The 27,353-nt window shown below is 44.5% G+C and overlaps 1 protein-coding gene and 1 long non-coding RNA gene across 4 annotated transcripts in view; both read right to left on the bottom strand.

The window, feature by feature from the left end:
* Positions 1–27,353, bottom strand: part of LOC128693506 (thrombospondin type-1 domain-containing protein 4) — a 624,956-nt gene that overhangs the window by 241,082 nt on the left and 356,521 nt on the right. The gene's annotated exons all lie outside the window — the stretch shown is intronic.
* Positions 5,535–27,353, bottom strand: part of LOC128693507 (uncharacterized) — a 91,208-nt gene continuing 69,389 nt past the window's right edge. The window contains exon 3 of the long non-coding RNA XR_008407727.2: positions 5,535–6,651. This is a non-coding gene — a long non-coding RNA (uncharacterized lncRNA). The remainder of the gene's footprint in view (positions 6,652–27,353) is intronic.

Genomic DNA, 27,353 nt, shown 5'->3' with positions numbered 1-27,353 from the left:
AGGTGCGAGGTGTAAGATGGGTATTCAGTCTTCTCTTCACACTAGCACTATCTCTCTTCCTTCGCTCCTTCCTTTTTGATTTTCGTAATCCCCATCTCTACTCATTTCTTCCTCTCACCTTTACTTATTTCCTCCATCTACCTACTTCCTTCCCTATTCTTTCCCCTCTCTCCTCCCTCCCTTTCTCCTCACCAATCTCACTCATTAGATCCAGTAGTTTTATTCATTTCTCTCTTTCACTTCCTTCTTTCCTTCTCTCTCCCCTCACGTTTCTTCCCCTCCGCCTCTACCCCTTCCCTTCAGGCGGCTTAGAGTTGCTGGTTGCCATGGTAACAGAACAGCATCCTACCCTCTGCCACAGGTCACTCCTCTTCCCCTTCCCCTCCCTCCCCTTCCCCTTCCCTTGCCACCCTTCCTTCCCACATCCCTTTCCCCTCCCCTTCCTACCCACTTCCCTGCCCCAGTTCCCCCACCCCATGCCCCCTCCCTCGCTGTCATTCCCCCGCCTCCTCACTCTATTGATTTAAGAACAATAATTCCTTATATGTTCTAAATAATTTTTACTACAGAGGAGAATGGGAAGAGAAATGAGAAGAGTTTGGGAGAGTAGAGGAGAGAAAGTCAGTGAGGAGAAGGCAGGAGAAGGAGAATGTTGTACGGAAGGGTATAAAAGGTTGATGGGATAATTCCCCTCTTTCTTTAAGAATCCCAATCACGAGGGACCTGGGGAAGCGTTCCCTGTTGTCCTCTTCCATGTAAAGACTGAGGAAGGAGAGGAATATTAAAGACACTTTTGTCCTCTTCGCTCCACTGGAGTCCTCGGACTCTTGGGAAATAAATCACTTTGTCTGGCTTTTTTTGGGGAGGGTTATCCATGGTAATTTACACACATATTAGTATGATAATTGTACTTATGTGTACCTATACCTAAATAAACTTACTTATTATGTTAGTTCTCTGGTCTTCACTTCCTTTTGACTTTCTGTTGAGGGGATTCCCTGACCGTCTTGCTCACACTCTTGTTACTCCTCTCTTATAACTCTCATCGATTTCCAAGAGTTCTTCTACTCTGCAGCTCAGACCGGTGAAAAAATTTCCTCTTGACTACCTGATCAAGCAGGCTGTTGCTGCCCAACAGCCTACAATAGTAAGGTTTCCTCTTGAAACAATCATTGTTCCGACAATATTTCTGTAATCTGATGGCAAGAGCGTGAAGTTTCTTGGAGCACGGATGTTGTGCCAATGGAACTTCTGATCTTCACTGGATTATTGTAAACTTTCTCCCATAAGTATCACTTACTCCACCAAGCTACCATACTAGTCTGGCTCTCCAGAGCCAGGTCCTCAGTCTGTGCGCCTCTGGCAAAACAGTGATGGAGCGAGTAATGATGGAAGTGTTTTTTTTATTTTTCGGCTTACCCTGCCCTGATGGTAAACGGCCGGTGTATATATATATATATATATATATATATATATATATATATATATATATATATATATATATATATATATATATATGATAGGGGAAGTGGAATATTCAGATTGCTCGAGGAAGAAAGCCAGATACTTTTCCTAGAAGTCTTTTTATCTATTTCTCCTGTGGGTCCCACAATATATTTAAATATTAATCTTAATTTTTTTTTATCACACTGGCCGATTCCCACCAAGGCAGGGTGGCCCGAAAAAGAAAAACTTTCACCATCATTCACTCCATCACTGTCTTGCCAGAAGGGTGCTTTACACTACAGTTTTTAAACTGCAACATTAACACCCCTCCTTCAGAGTGCAGGCACTGTACTTCCCATCTCCAGGACTCAAGTCCGGCCTGCCGGTTTCCCTGAATCCCTTCATAAATGTTACTTTGCTCACACTCCAACAGCACGTCAAGTATTAAAAACCATTTGTCTCCATTCACTCCTATCAAACACGCTCACGCATGCCTGCTGGAAGTCCAAGCCCCTCGCACACAAAACCTCCTTTACCCCCTCCCTCCAACCTTTCCTAGGCCGACCCCTACCCCGCCTTCCTTCCACTACAGACTGATACACTCTTGAAGTCATTCTGTTTCGCTCCATTCTCTCTACATGTCCGAACCACCTCAACAACCCTTCCTCAGCCCTCTGGACAACAGTTTTGGTAATCCCGCACCTCCTCCTAACTTCCAAACTACGAATTCTCTGCATTATATTCACACTACACATTGCCCTCAGACATGACATCTCCACTGCCTCCAGCCTTCTCCTCGCTGCAACATTCATCACCCACGCTTCACACCCATATAAGAGCGTTGGTAAAACTATACTCTCATACATTCCCCTCTTTGCCTCCAAGGACAAAGTTCTTTGTCTCCACAGACTCCTAAGTGCACCACTCACTCTTTTTCCCTCATCAATTCTATGATTCACCTCATCTTTCATAGACCCATCCGCTGACACGTCCACTCCCAAATATCTGAATACGTTCACCTCCTCCATACTCTCTCCCTCCAATCTGATATCCAATCTTTCATCACCTAATCTTTTTGTTATCCTCATTACCTTACTCTTTCCTGTATTCACCTTTAATTTTCTTCTTTTGCACACCCTACCAAATTCATCCACCAATCTCTGCAACTTCTCTTCAGAATCTCCCAAGAGTACAGTGTCATCAGCAAAGAGCAGCTGTGACAACTCCCACTTTGTGTGTGATTCTTTATCTTTTAACTCCACGCCTCTTGCTAAGACCCTCGCATTTACTTCTCTTACAACCCCATCTATAAATATATTAAACAACCACGGTGACATCACACATCCTTGTCTAAGGCCTACTTTTACTGGGAAAAAATTTCCCTCTTTCCTACATATTCTAACTTGAGCCACACAACATCTGCCACATTGCCCCCCTATCCACCCTGTCATACGCCTTTTCCAAATCCATAAATGCCACAAAGACCTCTTTAGCCTTATCTAAATACTGTTCACTTATATGTTTCACTGTAAACACCTGGTCCACACACCCCCTACCTTTCCTAAAGCCTCCTTGTTCATCTGCTATCCTATTCTCCGTCTTACTCTTAATTCTTTCAATTATAACTACCATACACTTTACCAGGTATACTCAACAGACTTATCCCCCTATAATTTTTGCACTCTCTTTTATCCCCTTTGCCTTTATACAAAGGAACTATGCATGCTCTCTGCCAATCCCTAGGTACCTTACCCTCTTCCATACATTTATTAAATAATTGCATCAACCACTCCAAAACTATATCCCCACCTGCTTTTAACATTTCTATCTTTATCCCATCAATCCCGGCTGCCTTACCCCCTTTCATTTTACCTACTGCCTCACGAACTTCCCCCACACTCACAACTGGCTCTTCCTCACTCCTACAAGATGTTATTCCTCCTTGCCCTATACACGAAATCACAGCTTCCCTATCTTCATCAACATTTATTTTGGTATCTTCCATAAAAGATCATACGAAGTTGTTGTTAATGGTTTTCTGTGTGCTGTGAGAATACCAAGCAGTAATGGTGCTAGAACCTCAACTTGAGGGTACCAGACATTATACCTCAGTACCACAAGCCCCAGTCATGCCACCTTCTCTCATCCTCGGAACAGAGATGTAGCCTGACAATATTCTCATCCCCCCCTCTCTCACTTTCTCTTTCTCTTTCATTCTCTCCTTCCTCATGTGGCCTGCCTACCCACCTCCCCACTTCTCCCCTCTCTCCTCTGTTCTCTCTTATGACCTGACTACCGCTACTTCTTTCTTCCCCTCTTCTCTCTCTTCCTCCCCTCTCTCATGTGTCGTGGCTACTTCCTCCCCTCTCAACCCTGTACCCTACTCTCCTCCCCCCTCATCTACGCCCCCTCTCTCCTCATTAATGTAAATCCACAGCACCAAACTGTTAACCATTTATGTGGTCTTTATGTCCTTCTGTCTGCGTGAAGGCTCTCTCCTGTCAGCTGCATAATGAGGGATTCCTTATCTGCTGCTGCTAACTCCTTCCTCCATCCCTTCCCTGTTCTTCCTCCTAATGCCATCATCCTCATTTCTTCCTGCTCCTTCCTACTTTTTTGTTTTTCCTTTCTTTCTGTTCCTTACTCTTTCCATCCTTCCATTTCTTCCTCTAGTCTTCCCTCCTCCCCCTTCTCAGTTTTTTTCTCCTTCCCTTTTCTCCTCTTCCTATTTTCCGTATTGTAAATATTCAACACAAATTATTGTAGGTATTGTGGTGAACCGCCTTCTGTGTGTGCTGCAATACTATCCTGTTACGAGGGGAAAACGTGTGTCATGAGGGGAAACTTGTGTGGCACGAGGGGAAACATGTGTGTAGTAAGGGGAAACATGTGTCATGAGGGGGAGCATGTATGTGACGAGGGAGAACTTGTGTGGCATCAGGGGCATATGTCATAAGAGGAAACATGTCTTGAGAGCGAACTTATGTAGTAGGGGAATTAATATAGTATGTGGGTAAATTCAGCAGGAGGGAAGGTAACTTCAGCAGGAGTGAGGATAACTTCGGCAGGAAGGAAGGTAACATCAACAGGAGGGAAAGTAAATTCAACAGGAGGTAGGGTAACTTGACAGCCACAAGTGAGATACTTAAGGTGTTTTTTGGGTAATCCTCGTCTTAGTGGCACTTGCTCTCATGTCATAAAGTTAGCTCACTAAACCACTGCCTTTGTCTCCCGCTCTGCCTGCTTGTATTTATGTTGTCAGATACAGGGAGCCTGCTGTGTACTGCTGAGTAGGTGTGCTGTGTACTGTTGAGCAGGTCATGTGTGTACCGCGGGGCAGGTGTGTAGTGCATCTGTGCACTATACACCTGCCAAGGGTGTTACAACCATTTCTTGTAAACGCGTTCCTGTGTGCCACAGTTTTAGCTCGTCATCATACCCAGCGTTTGTTTTCCAACGTTCTTGTTGCTACCTCCTCCCTGAGTGACCTTCAGATATTCTTATCATGAATCCATTTTTTCATTAGTTATGTTAAATTAGATTAATCTAAAGTATCATTACTGAACTTAATACACAGTTTTGTGTTTGTTCTAATGACAGATTGCAGAGTAGATGAAACGTCGGTAAACGAACGCATTGTTCTTTAGAAATGCGTTTTCGCGTGTATACAGGACTGCTGTCTTAGTGTTATGCGTATATAAACGTACTCGCTTTAATGCGTTAAAAAAGTGAACTTTATTATTATGAGGAGGAGTTACACATATGGAATATATTTTGTGATCTCTTGCAGGAGTCTGACGGCTCCACTGCACTATTCATGGCCAAACTGCACTCTACATGGCCAAGCTGCACTCTGTATGGCCAGGCTGCACTCTGTATCGCCAAACTGCACTCTACATGGCCAAACTGGACTCTACACTTTACATTGTCCAACTGCGTTGTACGTGGCCCCACTGCCATTCACCATGGCCTCACCGCTATTTTGCTTGGCCATACTGAGTATACGTAGTCACACTACCTCTACGCATGTTGTGACATAAACAATGATCAGTGAACAAGTCCTAAATGGAGGATAATGAAACACGGAGAAGGAAAGTTTTGTATATTTCGGTCTCAGGGGCCCTCTTCAGCAGATGAGAAACAAACGACTCTAAGTACATCTTTGTATTCTAGCAACAGTGAGTAGAACCAAGGTAGATATTAAGAAACATGCGACTTCAGTGAGGTGTAGGGGTGTGACTGTGACAACTCAACCAACTAGGCCTCCTGCACAACTCCCACAATTATTGTGTAGGTAAATTTCTTTAAACTGAAGTTTTTGTAACATAAAATAACTGCATTCTGTTTCAGTTGTCCTTGTGAGAGGAATAAAGTTTGTTTAGGCATGAGCCAGGCTTCGACTATTAACCCTTCCAAAAGACACGATGAGGAAGACAGGGATTGCAAACAAGTATGTTAGGTGGCGTTACTTCAGAAATACAGACATTACAAACAAGTGTGTTAGGAAGATAGGTCACATTACTTTAGAAAGATAGGGATTAAAAACATGCTAAAAAGACAGGTTGCTTCATTTCACGTATAACTTAGTAAAGATCTACTCAGAACAAAGTGTAACTTACCTTCTACCATATGGATGGAAATCTGTTTTCGTGAGTGGGACTAATGTTTATATTACTCATACTAGGGATCAAGCCTCCAGCACTCAATGATCCTCACGTGTTTAGAGCTTAATATAAACAATCTACACCAGGTGTCACTGTACCAGAGGAGAGAATATAATGTGCAACATCCGCTCCTCGCCAGTGTTAATTGTGGTTAACGTGTAAGATTTGTTGATAAAATTGACCAAATTGTTTTAGGACATACAGTCAGCTCTCTTATGAACCTCCTCTATATAGAGTTTTTTGGAAATATTGAAAAATTACAGATAAAATGAATAACACTCTGAAACTCCTTCATGGCAAGTGCTTTTACAAAAAAAAAAAAAAACTTGTATGAAGGAGTTTTATGAGAGCGCTTAATGTTTCCCAGAGTTTCTTCATGTGTAATCCAGGGCACCGCAACTACTTCTACCCTTCCTCGGATCAGACCGCTTTGCCTCGAGTTCCTCAAGTTACTGTACGACCAGACCGGGGTCATTGCTGCTCCTCGTACACACACACACAGTCACCTCAGCACTACGTGGTCACCATCATCACTCAGTACCTGCAACACAAGAAAATTATCATATGTAAATAGATTATTAGATAGCAATGCTGAATTTATATATATAAAGTCAATAATATCCTACATGGAGACAAACTCACAAAAATTTATTTTTCTGTATATCTGGACCTCTGTTGTGGTCATCTAATGAAGAGGACTCCAGCAGGGGACGAAATAAACAAACCAGTGTGGGTTATTATTGAGCACTCATAATTATGTTATATATATATATATATATATATATATATATATATATATATATATATATATATATATATAAACACTGATCTCTGGCTGAAGGAGACTCGAACCTACGAACCTTAGGACAAGGTACGCAGTGCTTTACCAATCTACCCACACTGGACAATACCTTGGCGTGTAGCTTGCGCTACACGTTTGATCCAAGGCAGCCAGCTTTCAGGGAGAAGGCCTACAGCTTTTCATCTCATCCCCTGCATGCATCAGCCTTACTAGAGATTTGAACAATGCAAGGAAGGAGACTCGAACCTACGAACCTTAGAGTCTCCTTAAGGCAAGGTAAGTAATGTGTGTACTGTATATGCTTTTTTTTTTTTTAGGCCTAGCTTTATTACTCATTTAATATATGATTGTGTAAACATGTTATCAGGTTTTTATAGGTATTTGCAAGTGAAACAAGGCTATGATTCACATTACAGCGATAGCCCGGAACTTAAGGTATTGTATAACCGGGGCCATTCTGTAGGGTTTCCGTTTCATACTCGGCAGGACGGTAGTACCTCCCTGGGTGGTTGCTGTCTACCAGCCTACTACCACAGGACGTTAATACCTCCCTGGGTGGTTGCTGTCTACCAGCCTACTACCACAGGACGGTAGTACCTCCCTGGATGGTTGCCGTCTACCAACTTAATACCACAGGACGGTAGTACCTCCCTGGGTGGTTGCTGTCTACCAGCCTACTACCACAGGACGGTAGTACCTCCCTGGGTGGTTGCTGTCTACCAGCCTACTACCACAGGACGGTAGTACCTCCCTGGGTGGTTGCTGTCTACCAGCCTACTACCACAGGACGGTAGTACCTCCCTGGGTGGTTGTTGTCTACCAGCCTACTACCACAGGACGGTAGTACCTCCCTGGGTGGTTGTCTACCAGCCTACTACCACAGGACGGTAGTACCTCCCTGGGTGGTTGTTGTCTACCAGCCTACTACCACAGGACGGTAGTACCTCCCTGGGTGGTTGCTGTCTACCAGCCTACTACCACAGGACGGTAGTACCTCCCTGGGTGGTTGCTGTCTACCAGCCTACTACCACAGGACGGTAGTACCTCCCTGGGTGGTTGCTGTGTACCAGCCTACTACCACAGGACGTTAATACCTCCCTGGGTGGTTGCTGTCTACCAGCCTACTACCACAGGACGGTAGTACCTCCCTGGATGGTTGCCGTCTACCAACTTACTACCACAGGACGGTAGTACCTCCCTGGGTGGTTGCTGTCTACCAGCCTACTACCACAGGACGTTAATACCTCCCTGGATGGTTGCTGTCTACCAGCCTACTACCACAGGACGGTAGTACCTCCCTGGGTGGTTGCTGTCTACCAGCCTACTACCACAGGACGTTAATACCTCCCTGGGTGGTTGCTGTCTACCAGCCTACTACCACAGGACGGTAGTACCTCCCTGGATGGTTGCCGTCTACCAACTTACTACCACAGGACGGTAGTACCTCCCTGGGTGGTTGCTGTCTACCAGCCTACTACCACAGGACGTTAATACCTCCCTGGGTGGTTGCTGTCTACCAGCCTACTACCACAGGACGGTACTACTTCCCTGGGTGGTTGCTGTCTATCAGCCTACTACCACAGGACGGTACTACTTCCCTGGGTGGTTGCTGTCTATCAGCCTACTACCACAGGACGGTACTACTTCCCTGGGTGGTTGCTGTCTATCAGCCTACTACCACAGGACGGTACTACTTCCCTGGGTGGTTGCTGTCTACCAGCCTACTACCACAGGACTTTAATACCTCCCTGGATGGTTGCTGTCTACCAGCCTACTACCACAGGACGGTAGTACCTCCCTGGGTGGTTGCTGTCTACCAGCCTACTACCACAGGACGGTAGTACCTCCCTGGGTGGTAGCTGTCTACCAGCCTACTACCACAGGACGGTAGTACCTCCCTGGGTGGTAGCTGTCTACCAGCCTACTACCACAGGACGGTAGTACCTCCCTGGGTGGTTGCTGTCTATCAGCCTACTACCACAGGACGGTAGTACCTCCCTGGGTGGTTGCTGTCTACCAGCCTACTACCACAGGACGGTAGTACCTCCCTGGGTGGTTGCTGTCTACCAGCCTACTACCACAGGACGGTAGTACCTCCCTGGGTGGTAGCTGTCTACCAGCCTACTACCACAGGACGGTAGTACCTCCCTGGGTGGTTGCTGTCTATCAGCCTACTACCACAGGACGGGTAGTACCTCCCTGGGTGGTTGCTGTCTTTCAGCCTACTACCACAGGACGGTAGTACCTCCCTGGGTGGTTGCTGTCTACCAGCCTACTACCACAGGACGGTAGTACCTCCGTGGGTGGTTGTTGTCAACCAACCTACTACCACAGGACGGTAGAACGTCCCTCCCTGGATGGTTGCTGTCTACCAGCCTACTACCAAAGGACGGTAGTACCTCCTTGGGTGGTTGCTGTCTACCAGCCTACTACCACAGGACGGTAGTACCTCCCTGGGTGGTTGCTGTCTATCAGCCTACTACCACAGGACGGTAGTACCTCCCTGGGTGGTTGCTGTCTACCAGCCTACTACCACAGGACGGTAGTACCTCCCTGGGTGGTTGCTGTCTATCAGCCTACTACCACAGGACGGTAGTACCTCCCTGGGTGGTTGCTGTCTACCAGCCTACTACCACAGGACGGTAGTACCTCCCTGGGTGGTTGCTGTCTACCAGCCTACTACCACAGGACGGTAGTACCTCCCTGGGTGGTTGCTGTCTACCAGCCTACTACCACAGGACGGTAGTACCTCCCTGGGTGGTTGCTGTCTACCAGCCTACTACCACAGGACGGTAGTACCTCCCTGGGTGGTTGCTGTCTACCAGCCTACTACCACAGGACGGTAGTACCTCCCTGGGTGGTTGCTGTCTATCAGCCTACTACCACAGGACGTTAATACCTCCCTGGATGGTTGCTGTCTACCAGCCTACTACCACAGGACGGTAGTACCTCCCTGGGTGGTTGCTGTCTACCAGCCTACTACCACAGGACGTTAATACCTCCCTGGGTGGTTGCTGTCTATCAGCCTACTACCACAGGACGGTAGTACCTCCCTGGGTGGTTGCTGTCTACCAGCCTACTACCACAGGACGTTAATACCTCCCTGGGTGGTTGCTGTCTATCAGCCTACTACCACAGGACGGTAGTACCTCCCTGGGTGGTTGCTGTCTACCAGCCTACTACCACAGGACGTTAATACCTCCCTGGGTGGTTGCTGTCTATCAGCCTACTACCACAGGACGTTAATACCTCCCTGGGTGGTTGCTGTCTACCAGCCTACTACCACAGGACGGTAGTACCTCCCTGGGTGGTTGCTGTCTACCAGCCTACTACCACAGGACGGTACTACTTCCCTGGGTGGTTGCTGTCTATCAGCCTACTACCACAGGACGGTAGTACCTCCCTGCATGGTTGCTGTCTACCAGCCTACTACCACAGGACGGTAGTACCTCCCTGGGTGGTTGCTGTCTACCAGCCTACTACCACAGGACGGTAGTACCTCCCTGCATGGTTGCTGTCTACCAGCCTACTACCACAGGACGGTAGTACCTCCCTGGGTGGTTGCTGTCTACCAGCCTACTACCACAGGACGGCAGTACCTCCCTGGGTGGTTGCTGTGTACCAGCCTAGTACCACAGGACGTTAATACCTCCCTGGGTGGTTGCTGTCTACCAGCCTACTACCACAGGACGGTAGTACCTCCCTGGGTGGTTGCTGTCTACCAGCCTACTACCACAGGACGGTAGTACCTCCCTGGGTGGTTGCTGTCTACCAGCCTACTACCACAGGACGGTAGTACCTCCCTCGGTGGTTGCCGTCTACCAGCCTACTACCACAGGACGGTAGTACATCCCTGGGTGGTTGCTGTCTACAAACCTACTACCACAGGACGGTAGTACCTCCCTGGGTGGTTGCTGTCTACCAGCCTACTACCACAGGACGGTAGTACCTCTCTGGGTGGTTGCTGTCAACCAGCCTACTACCACAGGACGGTAGTACCTCCCTGGGTAGTTGCTGTCTACCAGCCTACTACCACAGGACGGTAGTACCTCTCTGGGTGGTTGCTGTCTACCAACCTACTACCACAGGACGGTAGTACCTCTCTGGGTGGTTGCTGTCTACCAACCTACCACCACAGGACGGTAGTACCTCTCTGGGTAGTTGCTGTCTACCAACCCACTACCTAGAAATATATATAAATATGCAAAACAACCACAGGGGAAGTCGAATGATACATCTAGGCCTTTCGTGTTGCAATCAACACAGCTGTTCCACTGAACTAATCTACCTGGACTTCATACTCTTTTCTGCAATACTGCAAGCTCCTGAAGATCTGTTGATTGCAACACGAAAGGCCTACAACTAACATTCAACTCCCCCCTGTGGTTATTTTCCATCCTGTATCTCTTGTTCGTGATTATAATATATATATATATATATATATATATATATATATATATATATATATATATATATATATATATATATATATATATATATATATATGTACGTATATTGTTTAGATTTCGCAAAACGAACCTAAATATTTACAAATATTTATCTCAGGCCGGAGGGTATTCGAACTTACGAACTGTGGCACAAAATACGCAGTACTATACTGACGTGGTGTTTAATAGTGTAATATGTAGTGTAGCATTCTGCATAATATGTAATATAAATATGTACAAGAATACAAACAAAATGAGCAGCCAGTTACTTACAGATATTGTTAATTGTGTTACTTAACGTGGAAATGTTGCGCATTATTGATGTAATTCCTTAACAAGAGAAAGTACGTAATTAATTTGTGTTAAATTAATTCATTAGTGAGAATGACAATAATTATTTTGAATGATATCAATAAATTATTGTAAACGACATCAATGTACATTAATCAGTAAGAGGAAGTGACATCAATTAGTGCAAGTGACATGAAATAATTAGTGTGACATCGGTTCGTTAGTGATACACATCAATTTATTAAGACATTAATTACTGCCTGTGACATCCATTGACTGTTGTGACCCCAGACTTTGCCTTGAACGTCGCTGCTGGGATGTCACCCCCGCCGCTCCATTATGATCCCTGTTGCTCCGTCATGATCCCAGATGCTCCGCTATGACCCCTGGTACTCCGTTATGACCCTCCGTCGCTCCGTTATGACCCCCGTTGCTCCATTAAGACCCCGTTGCTTCGTTATTATCCCCATTTCTCCGTTATGACCCCGTTGCTCCTTTATGAACCCCATTGCTCCGTTATGACCCCCGCAGCTGACATGTGACCCGGCAGACAGTCTTGGTATCAACATCTCAAGACATTACTTCTCCTCGTGGTGGCTGGGAGGAAGTCTGTGATTGGTTAAGATTACACACATTAAACCTTTAAGATCGCTACCAAATTCCTTTTGTAATTTTAAGTTTGTATGTGTGCTGGGAAGGCAGGGAGGAATGGATGGTGTGAGCAGGGTGTGGGTGGTGGTTCAGGGAAGGCAGGGAGGAAAGGATGGTGTGAGCAGGGTGTGGGTGATGGTTCAGGAAAGGCAGGGAGGAAAGGATGGTGTGAGCAGGGTGTGGGTGGTGGTTCAGGGGAGTAAAATGGCGAATGGGTAAGTTCCCTTACACCAGCTGCCCCACTTCACCTAGCAGTGACTAGGTACTTCGGTGTAAGTCCCTTTACACCTGCTGCCCTTGTTCACCTAGCATGAACGAAGGCAGTAGATTTAACGATTACCTCAAAGGTAATCGGCCCACAACAGCTGATTACTTTTAGGTAATCGGCTGTTGTGGGCCTCACTCTGGAAAAGATAACCTTAGAATCTCACCAGGAATAAACCACCAGTCTTGGTTTTTCATGCATTTGATAAACCAGTGGACCTGGCCGTGGGGGCATTGACCCCCGGAACACCCTCCATGTATACTACTACTACTACGTGAGAGGCTACTCTGGTTTATTCTAGGATTCATGTACGAGACATCTAGATAACTGAGACGTTCACTAACGTTCAGTTCCCAGTAAAGAGGCCATGTTAGTGCACTTTCTTTATCGTCTCATAAATAGTCGAAAAGCCAGTTTTTCATGGATTTTTTAATGCGTATTACGTTGGGAGCTACAATAGTTTTCTAAGAATTTGGAAGACTTGCGAAAGAGAGGTTGTGATAGCGATACATCTTAAGATACGAAGTTGAGGTTTCCATGAGGTGGTAGTTGCTGTAGCTTCCATGAGATTGTCCGGTTCTACTTGTAATTATAGTTGAGTTCCCATGAGGGATTATAATGTAGGGGGGGGGGGAAGGGGGCGAGCGGAGGAAAGGGAAGAGAGGCAATGCTTATTTGGGCGCCAACCTGAAATCAATCATTTTGGGGTATTATCTTTATGGTCATTACTTATGTATGCGATTTTTGTGCTGTCTCAAGTTCCTGTCAAGGCTTTACGAGTTAAGAGATCATCATCAGCCGATAATGACATTCACATTATCTAATGTAAACACTCAATATTAACTAAGTACAGTAAACGCTCGCGCGCGCACGCACACGCGCACACACACACACACACACACACACACACACACACACACACACAGTGAAGTTGCTCCACGAATTCAAATTAATGATTTTAATAACTGGAACATTCTCGGAGTTGGAAACTTTGACATAAAAAAAATTGAGAGTAATGAAGAAGCCGAGATGGTATAGCCAGCCCTTAAGGAATTATTATTATGACTTTCATTTGTTGTAGTTTCTTGTCACAGTGTTGTGGCGCCGGTCTGCTCTATGAGAAAGACACAAGATGGCTTTTGTATTATTTTGTGCCAGTTCACTGTAAGTAAATGGCCGCATCCCACCGAGGCAGGGTGGCCCAAAAAGAAAACAAAAGTTTATCTTTTTAACTTCAGTAATGTATACAGGAGAAGGGGTTACTAGCCCCTCGCTCCCAGCATTTTAGTTGCCTCTTACGACACGCATGACTTACGGAGGAAGAACTCTGTTCCACTTCCCCATGGGGATAAGAGGAAATAAACAAGACCTAGTAAGAAAATAGAAGAAACCCCTTAGGGATGTGTATGCATATGCTTGTACATGCATATGTAGTGTGACCTAAGTGTAAGTAGAAGTAGCAAGACGTACCTGAAATCTTGCATGTTTATGAGACAGAAAAAAGAACACCAGCAATCCTACCATCATGTAAAACAATTACAGGCTTCCGTTTTACACTCACTTGGCAGGACGGTAGTACCTCCCTGGGTGGTTGCTGTCTACCAACCTACTACCTACCTATTATTATAATCAAAAAGGGCTAAACCAGTTCCTGAAGGGGTATCTTGTTGCCTGATTTTTCCTTCTTTCAAGGAAATCGCCTCATTCGATCGGCTTAAAATTTCATCGTTGGTGTACCGTAACTAGGGGAAAAAAAGTTCCTTCCGGTTTCTGCCAGTAACTTGAGAAAATCACTTCTGGTTGCCTTTAAACTTTCAATACTTATGTATCCTGCTTATCAGAATGTTGGGATTGTCATTAGTGATTTATTTTTATTATAACTAAGCTCTAAGCCCAAAATGGTCGTACAACGCTGTAGGATAGGTTATGGTAAAGGTGTAATATGCATGATCAGAAACCAGAGATTGTGACGAGTATAACAGAGTTAGTAACGGCGGTGAATAACATACTTGGAATTGTAAGATGTTTTGTTATTGCTGGTACATTGTCTGCTCTCTCAAGCTTTTATATCTGATCTTTCTCTCTTACAGGTAATTTTATAATCAGAACTAAGCGATAAACCCACCAGAGTCATACAGCACTGATCTTAAATGTAAGTTTAACAGTAAGTTTTAATATTGTGGCAACGTTTCGCTCTCCAAGAGCTTTGTCAAGACGTTACAAAGTTCCTGAAGAGAGAAACGTTTCCACAATATGAGTTTTAATATGCCAATTTTATTAAGCAAATTGTATATTAGTGTAATATCCGAAGTGTGTTTTCTGGGCATCAAAGCTGGATCCTTCAGTGCTGGTTTATCTTCCGTGGTAAAACGTTCTAATTAATCTGGGTCTGTGTGGGTTGCGCACTTCTCAGTTTTATTAAAAAATAAAAATTGGAATACTGATTCTCATGAGATAATTTATGAATGGCGTATCCTCTCGACTTCAAACTTTTAAATACAAACTTAAAATGTTGATTGTTTTTATATTAATGTGTGGAATAACTAGTCAATGTCTTTTTTTGTCTTTAAATTTTCGAAGCAAGTTTGCCTTAGTGGAAGGTCTGAGATGGCTGTGGTGGTGCAGCTGTGGTGGTGCAGCTGTGGTGGTGCAGCTATGGTGGTGCAGCTGTGGTGGTGCAACTGTGGCGGTGCAGCTGTGGTGGTGCAACTGTGGCGGTGCAGCTGTGGTGGTGTAGCTGTGGTGGTGCAGCTGTGGTGGTGCAGCTGTGGTGGTGTAGCTGTGGTGGTGTAGCTGTGGTGGTACAGCTGTGGTGGTGGAACTGTGGTGATGCAGCTGTGGTGTAGCTGTGATGCAACTGTGGTGGTGCAGCTGTGGTGGTGCAACTGTGGTGGTGGAACTGTGGTGATGCAGCTGTGGTGGTGTAGCTGTGGTGGCGCAACTGTGGTGGTGCAACTGTGGTGGTGCAGCTGTGGTGGTGCAGCTGTGGTGGTGCAACTGTGGTGGTGCAGCTGTGGTGGTGCAGCTGTGGTGGTGCAGCTATGGTGGTGCAACTCTGGCGGTGCAACTGTGGCGGTGCAACTGTGGCGGTGCAGCTGTGGTGGTGCAACTCTGGCGGTGCAACTCTGGCGGTGCAACTCTGGCGGTGCAACTGTGGTGGGGCAGCTGTGGTGGTGCAACTCTGGCGGTGCAGCTGTGGTGGTGCAGCTATGGTGGTGCAACTGTGGTGGTGCAGCTATGGTGGTGCAACTGTGGTGGTGCAACTGTGGTGGTGCAACTGGCGGTGCAGCTGTGGTGGTGCAACTCTGGCGGTGCAGCTATGGTGCAGCTGTGGTGGTGCAACTGTGGTGGTGGAACTGTGGTGATGCAGCTGTGGTGATGCAGTGATGCAACTGTGGTGGTGCAACTGTGGTGGTGCAACTGTGGTGGTGCAGCTATGGTGGTGGAACTGTGGTGATGCAGCTGTGGTGGTGTAGTTGTGATGCAGCTGTGGTGGTACAGCTGTGGTGGTGCAACTGTGGTGGTGCAACTGTGGTGATGCAGCTGTGGCGGTGCAACTGTGGTGGTGCAGCTGGCTACCTCCTCTCATTGCCTTCAGATTTTCGTTATTATTATTACATTTAGGGGAAGGAAGCGCTAAACTCGTTGGTGTCATACAATACCTGGGGGAATGGCAAGAAATCAGTTTCGATCCTACAAAAGGGAAGACAGATCCAATTCTTTGAATCAAGAGTTCCTCACGTGGATCAAGAAACTCCACTCTGAGGGCTTTGAAATCCTCATTGCTGAAATTTAACTGCATTAGTAACCTATGCCGAACTCTGCACTGTTCATTTTTTTATGTCTTGATGTAGAGGGCGCTCGACTTAAGGAATATGGGGATATTCTTCTTGGATCGCGCAGCGACCGAACCAAATATTGATTACTGATGATTGTTGTTCACATCCTCGCAAGACCAGAGTTGGTGATAATGAACACTTTAGAATTACCATGGTACAGCGCTCTCAGTGCATCAAAGCCAGGGCCATCATCAGTGTAAACAAAGCAAGAGTGGCCACAGCTCGGCACCTCCAGTGTTAGCCAGGGCCACCATCACTATAGACAAAGCAAGAGTGGCCACAGCTCGGCGCCTCCAGTGTTGGCCAGGGCCGTGATGACCGACGCCTCCCCACTTACACACTCACCTCAGAAAAAGTCAATAATTGCTCGTCATCCCCCAGAGATCGTGACTCATTTTGGTCTGGACATATTTACGATCGTCCAGATTGGTAGTGTACGCTTCTGCTGGGTACCAGCGTCATGCTTGTTGCGTTCTAATTTGTTTGTTGCGTTCTGGCCTGCTTGTTGCGTTCTGGCCTGTTTGTTGCGTTCTGGCCTGCTTGTTGCGTTCTTGAAATGTTTCGCTTTCTTCAACTGCTTTGTACATCCCGGAAATTGAAGTGAGTCATTCTGACGTTGTCTTAATATATTTCTTACACATTTGATGTGTGTTAATAATGTTTGATGCGTCACTTTAAACGTTTGAGGCGTTTTCTTGTATGATGCATCATTTATGTTATGGTATTTTTAAACTTTTTTTAATAGGAAATAATTAGAGAGTTTCTTTATTGTATATTTTTGTTTTGTTCATTATCATGGTTCCTTTAATGAATGTTTTTGCAGGTTCCGCAGTGCGCTCTATTATCAAATTTAGTGTGTTCCACTGCTGAGTTTGACACCCTTCCCTAATAAATTTGTCGTATCCCCCAGCCATTTGTGGCACGTTCAAGATTGACGAACTGTACTAGCGTATTTTTCATCTTTTTTATTGGCTTTTTCGTCAGGGGAAAATTTACCTGTTGTTAACCCTATGGCGGACGAGAGGCAGCGACAACAAGCAATCACTTAAGTGCGCTGCTGTAGACGCTGGTGTTTACTACATACACATAAGAATGTCGTAGACTTTTGGAGCCATGGCAGAGTAATGGTGTTGATGATGATGCTGCACATGTCAAGAACAGAACTTGTAACATGCTGACCCGTTGAACAAATGTCTGGGGAGCGACAACGGAGAAAAATGAAGAAGAAAAGGAAGCTGCACTAATACTCGCTGGCGAGCAGCAGTCTAGGTTAGGTAAGATTCGTCAGGAAATAGAATAAGCGTTTCCTGACACGGCTCTGTCATATGATGACCAGCCACTGGAGCTTTTTGGTCATCTGACTGAGGTCTTCCACTGGCTCAGTCCACATCTTTAAAAATTATGATTATAACCATTTTTTTTATTCCAGTTAGCAGTCTACGAGCGTTGCTACAGACGGTGATGTTGTAGAGGCTTGAGTCTTCTTCCATCAAATGTGGTACATTCTTATCAGTATATCATGATTTACTCACACGTGATCATGTTTTTTTTTAGCAGGTTCTACCCATCACATTTACCTTGTTAGACCCCTCTAAATTTGGAGTTCCATAAAATTTATTTTGGCTAACTCGTATTTTCTGGGTTGCTCTCATTATCTACAACGTGCATCATCATTGCCCTGACGTCTACCATCATCGTCCTAAGCTCTGATGACCTACACACTACTCTTTCAGTATCCTCACCGCCTCGTGCACCAGCTCAATCAAACACGTCACAAAACAAGAACCTGCTTGAGGGAGGATGGTACAAAGTGTCTAACAGGATCAGAGAGAGAGAGAGAGAGAGAGAGAGACAGAGAGAGAGAGAGAGAGACAGAGAGAGAGGAAGCGAGAGGAAGAGAGAGATAATTAGGTTTACAAAAGTTTACCTTCAGCAGATGTGTCTGCGCGATTTCACGTCTTTTTTTTCTTTCGGAAAATTCTAATAGGATCAACAGCAGCATCGAGTTTAGCTTGTGTGTGTGTGTGTGTGTGTGTGTGTGTGTGTGTGTGTGTGTGTGTGTGTGTGTGTGTGTGTGTGTGTGTGTGTACTAGGAGACATGTAACACAGGACTGTAGATATGAATAATACAAAGATTGACACGTCAGACCAGTGTAACAGAGAATGCTATGCAGTAGAATGGGTACAAGTATACCTGAATAGACAATAGAGTCATATATCTAGTTTTCCTGTATAAAAAATATCAGCAATTATAGTGGAAACAAAACCCTGACCCTAGGTATGTTTCTTGTCATATTCCTTTACACAGGATGCTGTGTTGAATAAATAAATTTATATATATATATATATATATATATATATATATATATATATATATATATATATATATATTATATATATATTATATATATTATATATATTATATATATATATTATATATATTGCATATATTATATATATCTATATTATGTATTATATAATATATATATATATATTATATATATTATATATAATATATATATATATATATATATATATATATATATATATATATATATATATATATATATATATATATATATATATATATATAAACTCTGTCAGCCTGAGCTGAAAGACTTCAGTAGGGAGGGCAATGAGGATATCGTCAAGTTTAAGAGGGAGAATGTACTCAGCGGGGCTCCTCAATCAGCCCTCCAGGTACCTACACTCTTCCTGGTATGTGTAAATAATGGACCCAGAGAACTGGAGTCATGCAAGTCAATGTTTGCAATTTGATGCAAAATATATGAGGATAGTAAACATTCGATGACTGCCAAAATATATTGGACGTTCTGGACCGGTTGCTTCCGTTCTGGAAACACTCTTCAAGAATGCTAACATTTATAATCACATCACTGGAAAAAAAGTTATTTTGTAAAAAAAAAATTGGAGCTGTATCCTCCAAGAAATTGACTTCATCTGATTATGTTAAGTGAGGCTAAACTATTATTTTTCGAATAAGCAGCACCGACGTGGCGCCCACAATGTAAGATAGTTAGCCATCAGGCTGGTGTCAGAACTGACGAGGCTTAAGGAAAAAAAAAAGAAATGTGCTTCAGAATAATGAAACAAAAAGAACTAACGTAGAAGACAGTGATGGTATCCACATAACTTAGGTAATAAACTGAGATAAAGATGGAAACTATACACATACAGTAGCGACACAGTGAAGAGGTAGGGTCAGGAGCTATGACTCGACCCTAGCAACAGTTTGGTGAAACACACACACACACACACATACTCGCACGTTTATGTATGTCAGGAAATTACATGACTAAAAAGTAAGATATGTTAACCAGTCAGAGAGTTAACCAGGATAATCCAAGAAAGCCGAGCACTGGGGCTTATTTCCGTTGTGGTTCTTCGGTCGTCTGTCTGGGGATGTAACCGACCCACAGATGTCGACTAACTTCTAGGTATTGTATATATATATATTGGTAGAATTACCGGCAATATGTAAAGTAAAAGGACACAAGTGCAACTAATGTGACATTTTATTGTGCCAACGTTTCGCTCTCCAGGAGCTTTGTCAAGCCGTTACAAACAATACATGGACAGAGGGTATATATAGGCTTAGAGTGAAGTGTAATACTAGTGGTAGTAGTAGTAGTGATTTAAGATGTAGTAGGTATCTAATGTTGTGTAAGTAATAGCAGCAGCAGGTATTAAGAGACGACTATGCATCTTGCCTTACCCAGGATTCTACCCAGTTTCCTTCGGTTGCGAACAGAACGCCTTGCTACTAAGCTACGAAACAGTTGTACCGGATTAATTCAGCCAATTGGAAAGTTAGGAGGCGAGCTTACGAACTGAGCCTGAAATCCGCAAATTGCGCCAGATAATTACACAGGCTATATATCCTCTCACCTTTGGAGCCTCCTAAACATTGACTTCAAGTGGCGTTGCTGCTCCCATGACCACATCATTCACCTCCCTAATTTGCTAGTGACCTTTAACCCCTGTTCCCAACCTGCTCTTGGGCCAAGCAGATGAGCTGGACAAGCCGACTACATATCGCTGTTATTATGAATTTTGTGCTCGAGTGATGCATAATGCTGGCCGCCGCTGCAGCCTTCTCGCTCCCTCGGCTAAACCATTCAGGGATTTCCTCATTGATGAAACAGACTTTTTCTGCGTCTTCCGCTGGCAAGTTCTTCGACCAATCTTGATATGTTGTGGTTCTTACGTTCAAGCCTTGAGATGTTGAAGGTCCTGTGGTTAGCTCAACAAGATGTTGAATGTCATGCAGTAGAATCCTTGGATGTCGGAGGAAGTGGTAGGATCCCCGAGATATTGGTCATGTAGGATCCCGGGAGGTTGAAGGCCCTGTTGTTAAATCCAGGGTGTTGAAGATAGATCTGTTGGTAGGATCATCGGGATGTTGCAAGTATAACAAAATAAATTATAGTTAAGAGCAAGGACTGTTAGGAGAGTGGTAGTGGGCGGCTCTAGTGAAGGGAAGCAGTAATCCCTCACTGTGGCAACCTAGCAAATTACGGGAATACTGTGAGAATATGTCCGACGGCGATTGTCTAAGACAAATTGTGCTATACTGCTCGTCTGTGTGTGTCGCCTGCTTGCTTGCCTGCCAGTGTGCGCGCGTTTGCCTGCCAGTGTGTGTGTGTGTGTGTGTGTGTGTGTGTGTGAGCTTGCCTGCCATTGTGTCTTCTTGCCTGTCAGTGTGTGTGCTTGATTGCCAGTATGTGCGCGCTTGCCTGCCAGTGTGTGCGTGCGAACTTGCCTGCCAATGTGTGTGGGCTCGCTTGCCTGCTAGTGTGTGTGTGTGTGTGTGTGTGTGTGTGTATGCTTGTCTGCCAGTGTGTGTGTGTGTGTGCTTCCCTGCCAGTGTGCGCGCTTTCTTGCCTGCCAGTGTGTGCTTGCTTACCTGCCCACCCAGCATCTTCACCCGCTCTCTTATTATCTCTGGTTTGACTAGGTGAAGCAGACAACGCCCTGGGCGGCTCTCCTTCCCTACCTTCCACTCACCTACCCACCGCCCGCACGCCGTACCTGCATCTATCCCATGTACTTTGAATTGGCTGTGGGTGACTGACTTTGGCTGGCTGGTAGTTAGCTGGTTGCTCTGGTGGGGGCAGACTAAGTTTGGATACACTTGCAGTGTGCTGCTATTCTTCACTTCACTACTACCTCATATTAACAATAGAGTGCTTATTGGCTGTGTATTCTACTGCTCTTCACCTGTCTAGACTTACGTAGTCTTTAAGTATTAGGTTAAGTCTGCCCGAAATGCCTCAGCATGATAGTGACTTTCTTTGCTCCAATCATACTATGATATGCAAACACACATTGTAACTTTAGCACAGAAATAAATATTTTCTTTTTCTTTTTTATGTTAGTGCACTATGTGAATAAAAGCTAGTTATATCCCCTTACCACTGTATTACATTACCCAGGATGTGCTGTAGTGGACTCCTGAGGAGAGCCTCCAGGATACACTCATTATAGGCCAGGATGGTCAACCTTTGGATGGATTATGCAGAAAGAATATTAAAAGGCATAATGCCGTGACTGGAACAATACACAGATAACCCCCCCCCCACACACACACAGAGGACTGAAACTTACGACGATGTTTCGTCCTGACTTGGATCATTATCTAGTTACATTGCTCTGTGTGAGTAGTTATTGGTCCAAGTTGGACCGAAACGTCGTCTAAAGATTCAAGTATCCTGTGTGCGGGTTATTTGTGTATGGGTATGTAGATAATGGGTAGTAACAAAGAATAATAAGTCACGATACCGAAACGTCGTTTCGGTCCTTCCTGTTTGCTTTTATGTAAAGAAAAGATTTCTAGGAATTTGAGTGTAGAAGATGTGATAGTTTCGGGAAAAAAATAAATATTGTAAGAGAAGCATCACTTAAGAGAGCCATTTTAAATTCACAACTGGTGGTAGTACAATGTTAGATAGTAACAGATTGTGTAAGAGGCACTATGTTGGTCGTTAGTTAACACTAACAGTAATAATAGAAAAGGACTAGGTGCTTGTGCTAGAAATCTCAGTAAATAGGCATCGTCACTACACCGTGTCCAGGTTGATGTATTGTTAGGTGGGGAGACATGACAGCCAGCGGGAGACACGGAGAGCATCCTTTCCCTCTCAGTTTCCATTAGAGAATATGTGAAACCTCGACACTGCTAGGTCGTGATGAGTCAGTCCTTCATGGTGGTCCTGGTGCGAGTGGTGGTTGCTTGGATGATGATGGTTGCTTGGATGATGATGGTTGCCTGGATGATGATGGTTGCCTGGATGATGATGGTTGCCTGGATGATGATGGTTGCCTGGATGGTGGTGGTTGCTTGTATAATGATGGTTGCTTGGATGGTCATGGTTGCTTGGATGGTCGTGGTTGCCTGGATGGTGGTGGTTGCCTGGATGGTGGTGGTTGCCTGGATGGTGGTGGTTGCCTGGATGGTGGTGGTTGCCTGGATGGTGGTGGTTGCTTGGATGGTGGTGGTTGCCTGGATGGTGGTGGTTGCTTGGATGGTGGTGGTTGCCTGGATGGTGGTGGTTGCCTGGATGGTGGTGGTTGCCTGGATGGTGGTGGTTGCTTGGATGGTGGTGGTTGCTTGGATGGTGGTGGTTGCTTGGATGGTGGTGGTTGCTTGGATGGTGGTGGTTGCTTGTATAATGATGGTTGCTTGGATGGTCGTGGTTGCTTGGATGATGGTGGTTGCCTGGATGGTGGTGGTTGCTTGGATGGTGGTGGTTGCTTGGATGGTGGTGGTTGCTTGGATGGTGGTGGTTGCCTGGATGGTGGTGGTTGCCTGGATGGTGATGGTTGCCTGGATGGTGGTGGTTGCTTGGATGGTGGTGGTTGCTTGGATTGTGGTGGTTGCTTGGATGGTGGTGGTTGCTTGTATAATGATGGTTGCTTGAATGGTCGTGGTTGCTTGGATGATGGTGGTTGCTTGGATGGTGGTGGTTGCCTGGATGGTGGTGGTTGCCTGGATGGTGGTGGTTGCCTGGATGGTGATGGTTGCCTGGATGGTGATGGTTGCCTGGATGGTGGTGGTTGCTTGGATGGTGGTGGTTGCTTGGATGGTGGTGGTTGCTTGGATGGTGGTGGTTGCTTGGATGGTGGTGGTTGCTTGTATAATGATGGTTGCTTGGATGGTCGTGGTTGCTTGGATGATGGTGGTTGCCTGGATGGTGGTGGTTGCTTGGATGGTGGTGGTTGCCTGGATGGTGGTGGTTGCCTGGATGGTGGTGGTTGCCTGGATGGTGGTGGTTGCCTGGATGGTGGTGGTTGCTTGGATGGTGGTGGTTGCCTGGATGGTGGTGGTTGCCTGGATGGTGGTGGTTGCTTGGATGGTGGTGGTTGCCTGGATGGTGGTGGTTGCCTGGATGGTGGTGGTTGCCTGGATGGTGGTGGTTGCCTGGATGGTGATGATTGCCTGGATGGTGATGGTTGCCTGGATGGTGATGGTTGCCTGGATGGTGGTGGTTGCCTGGATGGTGATGGTTGCCTGGATGGTGATGGTTGCCTGGATGGTGGTGGTTGCCTGGATGGTGGTGGTTGCCTGGATGGTGATGGTTGCCTGGATGGTGGTGGTTGCCTGGATGGTGGTGGTTGCCTGGATGGTGGTGGTTGCCTGGATGGTGGTAGTTGTAATAGAAAAATTGTGGAGTTGGGTGTAATATGGAGTGGTTGTGGAGTTTAGTGGTGACCATGGAGGGTATGATGACTGCTGATGGAGGTGCGGTAGGAGTAAGCCTGCTTAGAATGGCGGCTGTGATGGTGGTTGAGGAAGCGTTTTTAAAGCAGAAACATTACCAAAACTTTAGATATTTAGGTAGATACGTTTTAAACTCAAAATTGAGTTTCATTCTTCGTAAACAAATTAACCATCATTCCTGTGAGACGACAGTTAATACGTCTGGCCTCTCATCTAAACATTCAATTCTCACTTCAACATTCACCTACATAAACTTCATTTGTAAAAATTTCATACTACTCGTAAAATTTATTCATAAAAGAGAATGTTAGGGTAAGGTGGAGCGTCATGAAACAAAGTTATTGGAATATAGGGAGGTGTCCCTCTCTTCCCCTCAGTGAATTAACATTGTGGCAACATATGTCACGATTCTCCATAGTGGCTGAGTTAATATGATTACCGTAATAAAACAGTAATATGTATATGATATTGTAAAAGGAGGACATGTCTGAAAAACATTGAAATTCACGAGTAAAATTGAATTAATTTGCATTTTATTTCCGCAATGATTTGCTATGAATAAAATAATTAGCTCTGGATAAATAAAATAAATTTGCATTACCATATTTTGTCTATCACTGACTAGAAGAAATAATTACTCCCTATCTAGCAGCTTGTCTACTTACAGAATAATTATAGTCTCGTCTCAAATCACTGATCAAAAAACCAGGTGGATGGATGCGATTGAAATAATGAAAAAACCATGAATTAATGTAAGGACTTATTTGTTAAATAACCAATATTTTCCATGTTTCCTTTAGAATGTACTGGTATACAGTTCAAGCTTTTATTGACTTCTGAAGGAGAGAAGTACAGTTTTGAAGGGTTGGCGGAAATGTTGTGGTTCTGAAAGTGGGAAGTACATTGCCTTCATTCTGAAGGATGGGGGAAGATGTTGGGGTTCTGAAAGTGGGAAGTATAGTGCCTGTATTCTGAGTAATGAATGGGATGTTCTGAAGATGGGAAGTATAATGTATGTATCCTGAGTAATGAATGGGATGTTCTGAAGATGGGAAGTATAGTGCATGTATTCTGAGTAATGAATGGGATGTTCTGAAGATGGGAAGTATAATGTATGTATCCTGAGTAATGAATGGGATGTTCTGGAGGTGGGAAGTACAGAGCTTGCGTTCCGAAGGCTGGATGAAAATACTATGGCTCTGGATGTGTGAACTCTCAAAGATGCTACTGATAAGAGTTGAGTGAATGTGTTTTCTTCTTGGGTTACTCCTGATTTAATTAAATACGGCCGATGTGATAGAAAAGAATACTGAAGGTTAGAAAATGTAATGAAATGTTTATGTTGGCAAAAAACTTGGCAACCTCACGAATAAGAGTTAATATCATAGATTGTATGAAAATGAATTTATAAGTTTCCACAGTGGATGGTGATGATTGTGGTGTGGATGATGATTGTTTTTGTCGGTGATGAAAGTGTAATGTGGTGTGTGGAAAACTGTATCTAATAGTGACACTGGCGATAGTGTTGATGATGACTGTGGTTATGGCAGTGTTAATGGTGCTAGTGACGACCACATCAAGAGAAGATCCGCCAAACAAACTCAAAAACAAGTAACCTGAGCTGCACACTCACGAAAGTCGCCGTAAAATTTGTGTTTTCTTCAAGAAATGTAAACTCGAGGCAGGAGAATATTTATATATATTTTCTGCCTCGACAAAGCCGGTGTTCTGGAACGATTGAGGCATAAAATACGTGGGTTGTTATCCCTTCTGTGGTCCGGTATATGACTGGTTTGTGGCTCGGTCACTGCAAAGGCACGGCCCACCCGTGCTATAATACTCCTTTATTTCACTATCTATCTATTTTATTTCACTGCTTGTGTTGGTATAAGGTCCTGGAAGTATTGTTGGAGATGATTCTTGAACTTCAACCTCCCTCTCTCTCTCTCTCTCTCTCTCTCTCTCTCATCTTCCTCCTCCTCTCACTTTTTACTCAATCTGTATGGTACTGTCTAATGTGCCCTGGAAATAAAAAAATGTCCTAAATATGTGAAGACTTTCATCTTTTCAGATGGTTTTAAGTCACGATCAAATACTCTCCTTGGCTTCGAAGAATAAGATTAATAATAAAATTCTTTTAATTATTTTTCACCCAACAAAGGTTTTGAAGAGGAAACTAGACCACTGCCAGCAGCAAGTGCCATGTAGGACAGGCTGTGATAACTAGTTATCCTGTGGGCCGCTGGTAGCAACAGCTTGGTTGATCAAGCAGTCACTGAGGAAGTCTGGCCACAGCCATGTCTGCGAGGGTAGACTATTAAAAAGACTCAATATGCGGTATATAGCATTTTGCTGCTGAGATGATAATTGAGCGTGTCGCCGGTGGACGAAACAGTCTTAATAAAATTCACAAAGCTCATTATTGTCTTGCTAACAAAGTTGTCGGTATATTCTTGCACTGATATACACGACGGTAGAAGAACGATGGAAATTGGTCTCATATCACAGTGTACTGTGTACGGTGAGGAGAAGGTCCAGTACATCAACTCTGCGTGTTGAAGCCGTCACAGTCTGAGAGAAGAAACCACAGTCGAGCATACTAATTAGTTTTTTTAGCTTCTTGATCACCTGATAGATTGTTCTAATTAGCAGGTAAGTTATGAAAGTCGCCTACGCTTACTGCTTTCTTATTATGAATTAGTGATGGCGCCGAATGACCTATACGGTGAGGGATTGTGATGATAATGATTTCATTTTGTCATACAAGTTAAAAGATGCATCGTTTGTGCTTTTAGAACCAATCACAGTAGTGGTATTATAGCAGAGGTGGCAGCCGCTCTATTAATGATAGTGTTTCTATATTATCATTATTCTTATAATTATTATGAAAGCATTTAAGTGTTAAGATTCTTGAAATGCTTAGAAAATGTTAATTTACCTAAAGTTAAAAAGACTTAAACATTTCATAGTGATCTAATTAGAAAACATTAATTAGAAAGGTATGAAATTCGTTGCCACACTCAGTATGTTTATTAACACTCAAAAATTTTGTAGGATTTCTATTTTTTTTTTTAAGTCCTTAGTAACACATCTAACGCTGAACACAATAACTTCTTCAACGGGCTGAATCCGTACTAAATTGATCAGAAACAGGACCATGTTCAGTGGACGGAGGATCGATCCTCCAACACTCCTTACGGTGAATG

The sequence above is a fragment of the Cherax quadricarinatus genome, unplaced genomic scaffold (assembly GCF_038502225.1).
Source record: "Cherax quadricarinatus isolate ZL_2023a unplaced genomic scaffold, ASM3850222v1 Contig5, whole genome shotgun sequence".
Classification (NCBI taxonomy): domain Eukaryota; kingdom Metazoa; phylum Arthropoda; class Malacostraca; order Decapoda; family Parastacidae; genus Cherax; species Cherax quadricarinatus.
The sequence above is the reverse complement of the archived record's forward strand: the minus strand, read 5'-3'. Positions and strand labels throughout refer to the sequence as shown.